General features: G+C 41.0%; 1 protein-coding gene and 1 pseudogene across 2 annotated transcripts in view; one reads left to right on the top strand and one right to left on the bottom strand.

Annotated features, from left to right (window-relative positions):
* LOC137491164 (NLR family CARD domain-containing protein 3-like) overlaps positions 1 to 597 on the top strand; it is a 24654-nt pseudogene extending 24057 nt beyond the window's left edge. The window contains exon 10 of the transcript XR_015942539.1: positions 1 to 597. This exon is cut by the window's left edge and continues 2005 nt beyond it. The product of XR_015942539.1 is annotated as an NLR family CARD domain-containing protein 3-like, transcript variant X1 (transcript).
* LOC141381693 (uncharacterized) overlaps positions 1 to 12500 on the bottom strand; it is an 835171-nt gene that overhangs the window by 518895 nt on the left and 303776 nt on the right. The window lies entirely within an intron of this gene.

The raw sequence follows: 12500 nt of genomic DNA on the forward strand, positions 1-12500 counted from the left end.
TGACCTCCTGTCCTCTGAGTGCATACGGCTAGCGCAGCTGACCCTGAAGGCCTGAGACTCTCTGGTCATGGAAGCCGGGAAGTCTCATAGTCTCCGTAGGCACGGATACCTCGGGTCGGGGATACCTCGATATCGCTTTAATGGCTTAAAACTGTCTAAACAATGCTACATGAAAGTGTTTGTATGTTGATTCGTGGTCTTAGATGTACCTATGGGAAAACTATAAATGTGTTCAATAAGACATGACCTATAGCTTTTGCTGACTATTAGAATTGAGTGGTCAGACCACATCCTACAGTTGGTCCTAGTAATTTATAATTAGTGTTTTGATTTAGCAGGTAAAACCCAAATAGTGTTTGGGTACTTGTATTGAATATGTCAAGTCCTCACTTATATATGAGGTGTGGTTATGTGCATGAGCTGATTCTGAGTGTATTAAAGCTGAGCCGCACTGACCAGCTTTGCGCTTTCTGACTTCTCTACACTGAGGTTGGTTTTATCCTAAAATAAGGATTTTGTTTCTGTTATTGGTCTTTTGTTTATTCTACTTTTCAATTTATTTTATTTTATTAATAAAAGTGTATTTTATTACTTTTCTTTACTGGAGTGGACATTGATTTCATTTGCCAGAACCCATTAAGTTACCCTGTGTGGTGAAATATGAATCTATTCTTTAGCAAAATACATTATAAAGACGATCCTTTACCTAAACTCTAGCTAAGAAATATAGCGAAGGGGGAATCTGGTTTATCTTTGTTTAATTATTGTGATTAAATAAAGGTGATCCAGCACAGCTCCTACTTTCCATAAAGAGCCACAACAGCATGTATATGCTCCGACATGATATTTAGTAGTACATTTATTTACTTACAGGTTTTTATTCAGTTGTTTTGGATGTAGTTTATCAAGAAAACACACAGTAAATCACTCTTGTTCCAGCAGATGGCAGCGTCTCCATTGTTTTTGTAAAGGGCTTTCTGTGGTAACGTGACTAAAAGCACTCTCTGGTCTTTGCATTTCTTGAACACAATCGATCCGCACATTTGAATTGATGCAAGTTTCTGAACTGCTCTGACACAGACTTGTGTTTTGTCTTGTTAAAAACAGCTGAATATTGCCTATAGTTTGTACGTAAGTGTATCATTAGCATGACAATGTAGAAATATACGTGGAATATAACCAGCTAACATAAGACCAGCGGGCCACTGGCACTTTTCCGACGGTGGTCCGCCATCGCACCGCTGGTTTGTTGGCGGCCCACGGTCGGTCCACAGGTCATTTTTAAATATTATAGCCTACTAGCCTTTACAGTTGTATTCAATATAAATATGTCCAATAATAAAATCAAGTACAAAATACTTAATCATTATAACATTTATTTATAATACAGCATAACAAACATACATTAAACACTTAGATTATAATGAAATGTTTCAAAAACACATATGTTAACAAATATAACAAAATAAATATAAAATACATATAAAATACATACAAATATAATATAACAACATACATACTGTAAGAACGGTCTTTAAACCACAGCGGTTCGAATTGTAGTTCTGCCGAGCGACTAAAAAGTGAACAGCATGATGGTAAAAAACTGTACATTTCTAGTCAAACCATTCTTCTGCAATCTCATACCAAAAACGGAAAGTGTGTGTGTGTGTGTGTGTGTGTGTGTGTGTGTTTGTGTGTTATAAACTGATGTTTGTGTACTGACTGAATGTGAATCTGTGTGTGTTTACAGTCTGGATCATGGAGGAGAGACGAGGATTACAGCAGGACCACACAAATGTAGGACTACACACACACACACACACACACACACACACACACTCTCTCTCAAACACACACGCACACTCCCTTCTGTCTCTCTCTCTCTCTCACACGCACACGCTGGCACACAATCAGACATACACACTCACTCTCACACACAAACACACACTTGGTAAAAAACTGTACATTTCTAGTCAAACCATTCTTCTGCAATCTCATACCAAAAACGGAAATAAGGGCAGTATTAATACCTATAAATGTGGGAGAGTGTTGATATTATGTGATTGTATTGTATTGCTATATGGAACAATTAAGTGTTAATGTTAAATCAAAAGTAATTCACAAATACTTGAAAATGAAATGATTTAATGACAATAAATCTCTATGGTTACAACTGAATTAATAACAAAATACTGTATAAAATGATCAAATATGAAATGATAAAACATATGGTATAAATTGTTCTCAGCTTAAATGTAAAATTAAAGTTACCAGAGGTAAAAGGAGAGACACAGGGGGAGAGAGAGAGACAAAGAGAGCAGGCCCAGAAGCCTGATTGCAGTAGAGTCAGAGAAGATAGACTCCAGAGGAGGAGAGAAGCAGGCCAGGAAAAGAGAGGGCAGGAAAAAGAGACAGAGCTCGAGTTTACCACCTATCTTGTATCTTTCTTGACCATGTGACCACCAATGCTGAGACATTCAAACTGACCAATCAACATGTGACCACACCATAAAACCCCCAAAGTCCACACAACAGGCCCTGATCTTATCAGTATCTGCCTTTGTAGTCAGTATGGACCTTCTTGAGTCAAAAAGCATTATTTGTCATATAAACAAATGCATATGATAATTTACCCTCTTACAATACAACAGTTACATTTTACAGTAGTTTTATAAGTAATGTTAAGGGTTTAAATATGAACTAATATGAACAATACCTGTACAGCATAATTTATGTACAGCATTTACTAATGCATTAATTAAATCAGTCATGCTTGTTAACATTAGTTAATACATTGCGAGTTAACATGAATAAACAATTAACAACTTTTTACCATTCACCAACATTAGCAAAGATGAATAAATACTGTAATAAATGTATTGTTTATTATGTTAGTAAATACATTAACTAATACATACAACCTTATTGTAAAGTGGTAGCCATTCAACAATGAGTTTTCTATAATAAAGACCCATTCAACACCCTACATTCCTCCAGGGGCGCTACAGGCATCTAAGTTAACACAAGCTCCAGCTCACACTGCCCAAAAGGCCAATCAGCATCCACCAAACCCAATTTCAGTGCCACGACCCACTTTTAACCCTATGCATACAACAGTTACTCATAATGCTATGCCCCACACAGACAGTGATATTATACCACCAACAGCTCCTCATCAGAGAGTGACAGCTGCATTCAACATGCCTATTTGCCCACAGCCCTTTGCAAATGCACCTGTTTCCCAAACTGGCTACTTGCCTCAACCCGGAACAGAGCTTTTGATGGCCGCAGACTATGGCATCCCTCGCCCAACACTACCTGTGTTTGAAAGTGGTACAGAAAGTGACTTTGCCCTCCTGAAATTGGCCTTAGACAGCCTACTAAGTCCCCATACTCACATTAGCGAGCAATACAAATACCAAGTATTAATGAGTCATCTGAAATTTGCTAGTGCACAACAGCTAGCTAAAGCTTATATGCACCACCCACAACCTTACACCGCAGCCTTACAAGCTTTACAGGCGAAGTATGGCCAGCCCAGACAGCTAGTTCAATCCGAATTAGGGGCTATTATGAGTAAACCACCACTTAAAATAGGTGACGCAAACTCATTTGACTTATTCGCCCTGTTTATCCAATCCCTAGTCGGTATGCTGAGGACTCTAGAGGGCCAGAATGGATTTGAGCTCATGTGTGGTTCCCATGTTGACCGCCTTTTAGGAAAAATGCCTCCTGCCTACAGAGATAGCTTTGTGGAGTACTGCTTTAGTCATGGCATCCTTCAATCTGGTACAGACAGAACATATACACTTCCCGACCTAGCAGCCTGGTTACAGACAAAATCCTAAGCCAAGCGGATCTCCAGTAGAGCAGTTGCTATGTTCCAGTCAGATATTACAAAGTCATCTGGCAGGAGTAAAAGTTCTTCATATCATTGGGAACGTCCAACGACTTCGTTTCTGACTTCAGAAAACGCTGTTAAGCCACAAGCAGCAACACCAGCAAAAGGTCCCAAGCCAAAGCCGTACTGTCCGTACTGTGACAACCCAGACCACTATCTGAACTCATGTGACAAATTCAAGAAGCTGACCACCGATCAAATCGTCAGTTGGATCACAAGAGACAAACGCTGTTGGAAGTGTGGGAGAAATCACTTAGTTAATACTTGTAACCTCAAGCGGCCATTTAAAATATGCAAAGAAATCCATCTTACCATACTGCATGACTCAATTAAAGACACTTCCAGAGCAGTTCTGATGGTGAGTTTGCCTTCGACACAAATCTATCTGGATAGACCTAACCGCTCACAGAAGGTGATGCTCAAGGTCGCACGAGTTCTCCTGCACAGTCAAACCCAAACCATTGAGGCTTATGCCGTGCTCGACGATGGCTCAGAAAGGACTATTGTCCTCCCTCAAGTAGTTCTACAGCTTGGGCTTAGTGGAGTTCCAGAAGTGCTTTCTCTGCAGACAATCCAGCGAAACCATACTAACTTTGATGGGTCCAAAGTCACCTTTGAGGTCTCTCCATTTGCCAAGCCATCAGAGAGGTATGTCACACGCAATGCCTTTTCTGCCCCTGGTCTATGTCTTGCTGAGCATAACTACCCTGTTGCAGCACTCCAGAAATCATACCAAGCCGTTACTCCTCATCCACACCTCCTGACGCCAACACTGCTAGTACGGAGTGGACCAGATGGTGGCCCCGTTGCTATACGTACCAAGCTTGGTTGGGTACTTCAGGGACCAATGAGTCCAATTCAGCCCCCCAAAGGCCTGCAACAATGCCTACATTTTATGACAGCCCCATCACGTAAAGAGCTGTCTCAGCATGTGGAGCGCTTGTGGCAAATTGAAACATTGCCATACAATAAAAAAGCTGATAACAAGATCACAGCAAGATAAACAATTTCATAACCTCTTACAGACTACTACTGTCAGTGTAGACGTTAATGGGATACAGCGTTACGCTACTCCACTGCTAAGACGTACCCCCATCACTTTGCTCCATACAGGCATTGAAGCTGTATTGCCCAGACCAGAAACCTTGAAAGAAAATTAGCCAAAAATCCTGAGCAGGCACAGGTTTACTGTTCTGAGATCCAAAAGCTTGAGTCAGCAGGTTACATCGCAAAGATAACACCACAAGAGGCAAACAACTCCACAGAGTCATGGTTTATTCCACACCACCTGGTGCATCATAATGGAAAAGATCGTATCGTTTTTAACTGCTTTTTCCAGTATAATGGCCAAAGTCTAAATGAACAACTTCTTCCTGGGCCAACGCTAGGACCATCTCTGTTGGGGGTGATATTGAGGTTCCGACAGCATGCCGTTGCAGTGAGTGGGAATATCAAAGGCATGTTTCACCAAGTGCGTCTGTTACCTGGGGACCGGCCTGTGCTGCGATTCATCTGGAGGAACATGAATAGGGAGGCAGTTCCGGACATTTACGAATGGCAGGTTCTTCCATTTGGCACAACATGCAGCCCATGCTGTGCCATTTATACCCTTCTGTGCCATTCCCAGAAAAACAGAGAAAGTAGGCCAGACCTAGCTGATATTGTGGAGACCTCATTTTAAGTCGACAATTGCCTTCACAATACCTCCAATCAAGATGAAGCCAAAGCTATAATTGATGGCCTACGAGAGTCACTGTTAAAGGGAGGCTTTGAAATCTGACAGTGGGCGTGCAACGTACCTTCTGTCCTGAAGTATCTTCCATCAGAGGCTATATCGGCTAGTAGCGAGTGCTGGTTGTCCCAGAGTAGCTCTAACCTGAAGAAACTCACCCTTGGCTTGCAATGGAACTGTATTGATGACACCCTTGGTTATGAAAACCGCATTGCCAAACCCATCCAGCCAACAATGAGGAACCTGTACCAAACCCTGGCTAGTCAGTTTGACCCCCTGGGCTTTATTATACCCTTTACCACTAGGGCTAAAACCTTGATTCAGGATCTCTGGAAACAAAACCTAAGCTGGGATGACCCTATTGAACCCTAATTACTTGCGTGATAAATGGTCCACATGGGTTGCAGAACTCTCCCATATCACTAAAGTACAATTCGCCAGACCATACGCTCCTGCAATGCCAGATACTCCCTCCACCATTAGAGAGTTACATGTATTCTGTGACGCCTCAGAAAGGGCATATGGCTCGGTGGCTTATCTTCAAATCCGGAATGAGGAGAAGGTCCATGTATCCTTTGTCCTAGCTCGCTCTAGAGTGGCTCCTCGCAAATGTGTGCTGCACACTCTGGCGCTCAGATGTCAAAGGTCATACAAGCTGAGCTTACTATCCCCATACACCAAGTTACACATTGGACCGACTCAACTACTGTGCTGCATTGGCTAAAGTCAGAATCTTGCCGGTACAAAGTGTTTGTAGGGTCGAGAGTAGCTGAAATTCAGACACTGACAGATGTTTCCAGGTGGAGGTATGTTGACTCCAACAGAAACCCCGCCGACCACATTACCAGGGGGCTTACTTTAGAAGAAATAGCAGGCCCTCACCAGTGGAGATATGGACCATCATTCTTGACTCAACCACTGGAAGTATGGCCAGTGACACCCAGTACAAAGTCTGAGCCTGATTTGAATAAAGTCAAACGAGCATCGTTCATTGCAGCCATTAGTGTTACCCCAAGCCCAGTACCAGCAGACCTCAGTCAGTTCAGAACTTGGAAGGAACTTCTTCAAGCAACTGTCATGTCTTGTGATGGGGCGGCTGACGCTGAAACTACAAACGATGCCTCAAAGTATATACAGGCGGAAAAGCTTCTCTTAGCGCATGCTCAGCTTGATTCGTTCCCAGGGGAATTCAGAGCCCTGAAAGCTGGACAGCCCATTCCGACAGATAGCCGTTTTCGACAAAGATGCTGAGTTGATAAGAGTGGGTGGACGTCTTCGTCATGTTGAAACCCTGTCATTTGATACCATTCACCCGATCGTTCTAGACTCTCACCATCAAGTCACAAAGTTACTGATCCAAGACATAGATCAACAACTCCATCACCCTGGTGCGGAACGAGTACTAGCAGAGCTAAGGCGTCGATATTGGGTGCTTAGAGGTCGTGAAGCTGTGCGCAAACACCAGCATTTCTGTCAGAAGCCTGCTGAAATACCCTGTGATAATGGGACTAACTTTGTAGGAGGGGACCACGAGTTAAGAGACTCATTTAAGCAAATGGCCCCAAAGCTTCAGACACTGCTAGCTCAACAGCAGATTCAGTTTCGATTTAACCCACCAAACGCACCTCACTTTGGTGGAACCTGGGAGCGAGAAGTGAAATCGGTTAAGGCTGCCTTGCAAGTCATTCTTCGGGAACAATGTGTACCAGAGTCTTTCCTACAAACCTTACTAGTGGAGGTGGAGGGCATACTAAATTCCAAACCCTTGGGCTACGTCTCATCTGACATTGCCAACCCAGATCCTGTAACCCCAAATATGATACTAATGGGACGTCATGATGCGTCCTTGCCCCAAGTCCTTTATGACTCTAACGAGATGCTGGGTAAACGCAGGTGGCGACACAGTCAAGTACTGGCTGACCAATTCTGGGCTGCATTTGTCCATCGCTACTTACCAGAACTACAGGGCAGGCAAAAATGGAGAACAGATGGCAAAGGCCTGGTAGTCGGCCAAGCTGTACTACTAATAGATAATCAACTACCGCGTGCGCTGTGGCCTGTGGGAACTGTTACAGAGACCTATGCAGGGGCGGACGGGAGGATTCGAACTGCCAAAGTCCAAGTCAAGGATAAGTCGTATCTGAGGCCTGTTGTAAAACTCATTCAAATTCCGGAAATGAAGAATAAAGACACAGAAACCAAAGATGGCCTTTCTTAAGGGTTACAATTATCTTTATCGATAATTGGGGGTGGCTATGTCAGAAAGCCCACTAGGAACCGAAAATATTCAGCGAGTTTCACATGGACTGTTATTAGCGGTGCAACTTCCCATACTCGGATGCCGGGCCAGATCCCAATGCGCTCCTTTTCTTCCGACATGTTGTGCGTTCATGCACCAAATGTGAGTAATAATGTGACAATCACTGAGTGAACATTTACACCTTTCATATAAGAGACTGTTTGTTATATATGACAACGATCGCGGGGAAATATCGATCACGCTAGCCGCGAGAGAATACAGTGTGCAGTATATGCTCCGTCATTCCGCCTATTGCCTTTTACTGCCATTTAACTAATTAGTTTGTTTGTTATAACATATATATATATATATATATATATATATATATATATATATATATATATATATATATATATATATATATATATATATATATGTTCCTTTATTATCACTGTTTAATCATTGTATATATGGTGTGATTTCTCATTGAAGTGAATGTGTAAAGATACATTATATTTATACTGTATTCCTCATCTGTTCTACAGATCACAACATACTTGAAGGAAAGTTTGATGGCACTGACTGCTTAATAATTGTTATTAAAGAAGTTTGAAGAGGATTACTTCTTTGTTGCCTGATTCTCTGACCGGAATCAATGTCCATATTTGTCCGCCAGTAGAACTGTAAATTTACTCAGTTGACAGAGGCATAGTACCCCGTCACAAAGACAAACTTTGAGACTTCTCATTATAAAAATAAACTATTAAGAACATTATAAATAAATTTGCATTATTTATATTTTAACATTATTATAATTATTTATTATAATATTATATTAAATTACACCATTCTTATGGCATTTAACGTTATTATAAATAACATAACAATAAATTACATTGTGAATAAATATTAACATACATATTACAATAAATGTAAACGTGCATTATTATTACAAAATCAAACTAAAACTTCTGGAGGTTATTAATAACTGCACTGGGGCAGCACAGTGGCTCAGACTGTCACCTCACAGCAAAAAGGTTGCTGGTATGAGTCCCGGCTGGGTCCGCGGGCATTTCTGTGTGGAGTTTGTAGCCTGTTTTTTTATGAAAAAATATTAATTTTTATTTTATTTCTATTTATCACAAGAAAATAACTCGAATAAATAGTTGTAATACTGAAAAAAAAATGTAGACACTGTGTGCATTTGATTAATTTGTTTCTACATGCAATTTCAGATAAGTGCCTCGGGGACATGACAGATAGCTTTGGTTTGTGACAGAAATGTTGAAAGTTCTCCCAGTTCTTCTTCTTTCCCTCCACACATTTATGCATGTGTAAATAATGCTCCACAGTTCCACAATCATTCCTCTGACTGTTAAATCACATGTGAATCTCTTATAACCTCATTCACTTACTGCTTCAAGAAATCCAAGAGGCGAGGGCTGGGACAAATGCAGTGTTTAGTTTACATCCACTAACATGGCCAGCAGGCCTCACTGATCTGGGCTACATCACTGTGTAAATGTTTTCTGCGTTGGGTTGAATTTATTTGAACCCTTTCAGAAACACATGGAGTCAGATGTGCTTCAGGCATTAGTGATGAGCCAGTCTAGTTCAAACACAATGACTCTGTGCTAGAAGACTGAGTACCTGTCTTACTTCTGTCCTCACAGATAAAACTGAACAGAACGCCACAAACTTAAAGCAGGACTTCCAGGACTGAGAGAAATAAACAACTATTAACTGAAGTGAAAGCACAAGCGGCCGGCACTTCTGTTGACATACAGTACATGAAGGGCTCTGTCCGTGAGAGCAATAGTCTTGACCCCCCAGTTCTGTGTTCTGCTCAGTTGCTTCAGCTCTTCTGTGACTTTTCTTGACGTCTCGGCATCATTCTACACTTTTTGTACAAGCGAGCTTCCCCTGAAAGAAGATTTTATTAGTTTTTATTTAAGGCCTTGGTGCTTTCTGTCCAGCCAATATGTGTCCAGATGCAGTTTAATGTGCATGTCGATTGAACTCCTTCAGCATGAAAGCCATCAAAATAAGCGGAGTCAGCAGTGTGCTCTTCCTTCTGAAACATTACTCCATGCTCTTTAAGTTTAATGTGTTTATAATCTATTTATTTCATGAAAATGTTATTTATGAAAGTGTTTTTACCTTTTCTGTTAGATTAATACGATGAGCTTTAAACACTGACAGTTCTGAGCTTTATAATGGCAACAAACTGCAACCAACAGTTCTGGTTCAGGGTTTAGTGGCGGCTTTCTGAAGTGGAGCGAGGAAAATGTCCAGAACACATCAGCTGACACCCGATCTCAATTCAGTTTAGAAACTCAAGAAATGTACAGTCGCCTCAGAGATCTAATGAAGCTGGAATATATTTATTATTCATTCATTCATTTTCTGTTCGGCTTAGTCCGTTTATTAATCAGGGGTCACCACAGCAGAATGAAACGCAGATGCCCTTCCAGATGCAACCCATCTCTGGGAAACATCCAAACACACTCATACACTACTGACAATTTAGCCTACCCAATTCACCTGTACCTGTAATATTTGGACTGTGGGGGAAACCGGAGCATCCTGAGGAAACCCATGCAAACGCAGGGAGAACACACAGAAACGCCAACTGACCCTGCCGAGGCTCAAACCAGCGAGCTTCTTGCTGTGAGGTGACAGCACTACCTACTGCGCCACTGCGTCACCTTATCAGAAATCTTATATGCATAAATGTAAATATATTAAATGTGACCTCCTGTACTTTTATTTTGGCATCTCAGCGCTCACCCTGGGGCTGATGTGTTCAGACTCAGCATCAGTTGAACATCTTTAATCAGCCGCAGGTCATCTAGAGGAGCTTTAACACATGAGCTGTTCACACTTCTGTATGGTCTATATCAGAAAGAGGGACGGTCAAGTTCTGCTAGAGACCAGCACATAGAGGAACACATGGACATCGGACTGCTGATCAATCTGCACAGGAGACGATGAAGAGGAGGAAGACAGATGATGGAGGAAAAGCTGAAATAAATCTGTTATCAAGGGAAATATTCAGACAGAATGATGAGGAGTGACCTGTTATTGTGAACTTTTTCCCATTTTATACGGTTCCTTATACAGCATCAATGTTGTGATGTCATTAAAATACATTCAGTTAAAATAACTTTAGCATTTATTTAGTTGTTCAAGCGTAAAACGAGACAAAAAGCTGTTTACTCGCACGCTCCCGTCAGAATCGGCAGGCTAACGCAGAAGCTCCACTGAATATACTGGGGTAAAATAAATGCTCATATTATAAAGATATGGTGGGGGAAATGTAATTTAATGCAGTGCTTCTTGTACAATCTGAGACCCACTTTAAATCGGATATCACTCAGCTAGTGGAGATCGCTGATTTTTAAAGAAAACAGACCTTAAACGCACCGGATTTTGCATTGGCATTCAATTCGCGGAAGCGCTTAACCCAGGTTAATGGCAAATTAAAAGTCCTATTAGCATGCTTCGGCATATACCCCATTCTTCTTAAATTGTAGAAAATCTTTAAAATGACAGGCCTTTAATCAAGCCTTTTCCATCTGGAGAATTACAGTTATTAATAGCTTAGTCCTTATTAATGATCAGTTAATAAAACACATCATTCACAGATCTACTGAAGAATAAGACGAATGCGCAATAACTATAATATTTTTACACTTTACAGCTTTACAGTGCGTGCGTCAAACATGTGTTTATTGATGTAAGCCTGCTAACTGATCAAATGACAGAATATGTAAACTTAGTTTATATATATATATAATTAAATAATAGTAATAGTTCAAATCCTGCGTGCTGCTCGACAGAGGGCTCTTATTTTGAGGGCTACGTCACGAGCTCAGATTTGGTTGACCAATCAAAGGAAAGTTGGCGTTTCAGCACCGCCTACATGTGTATAATCAATTTTGAAGTCATTTATCCGTTTTCCTGCCCTAAATTAAAATGATTTAAATTTAGCCAAAATCTTGTTTCTTCAATTCTGGTGAGCAAATGAAAAACAGAAAAACGGCCGCTTTCTTCATTTTTCTTGTTTTGTTTCAGGACGGATATGGATTTGACGGAAGATACCCTGATTCACATGGTCACCATTAGGTTGTGGGTTGTTTCTCTGGATGTCTTCAAGCAAGCGTTCCTGTTCTTGTTGGTCTTTTGACTAATCATCTGACCGCTTTTGTTCTGATCTGTAATATGAGGAAAAAGCAATGATGTTACAAAAGTGTTGCATGGAATTTAACAGGAAGAACCAGCGTAACACCAATCTGCATCATTTACTGATTTATCTGGAGCAGAAAAGTAATGAATTGCCCAATAAGCCTTACTGTAGCTGCACAAATAGGTGATAGTGATTAGCAACAGGCTTAGTGATTCAGTAAATCTCCCTATAGACTGACAAAAGTAACACACGGTGCTCTGGCAGATACAGTAAAGGACAGAGAAATCCTGAGGTTTGTAGCTGCTCATTAAAAAGAAAGTAGATACGTATAAAACAACTGAGATAATCGCACCAAGAATGAGAAGCAAACATTGCCTTTTGAAGATATGGAGCCAGAATAGAGGCCTGATTTTGGGGTCTAGTGTGCAGTTTTGTATTA

Source organism: Danio rerio, chromosome 4 (assembly GCF_052040795.2).
Source record: "Danio rerio strain M-AB ecotype USA chromosome 4, GRCz13ab, whole genome shotgun sequence".
NCBI lineage: Eukaryota > Metazoa > Chordata > Actinopteri > Cypriniformes > Danionidae > Danio > Danio rerio.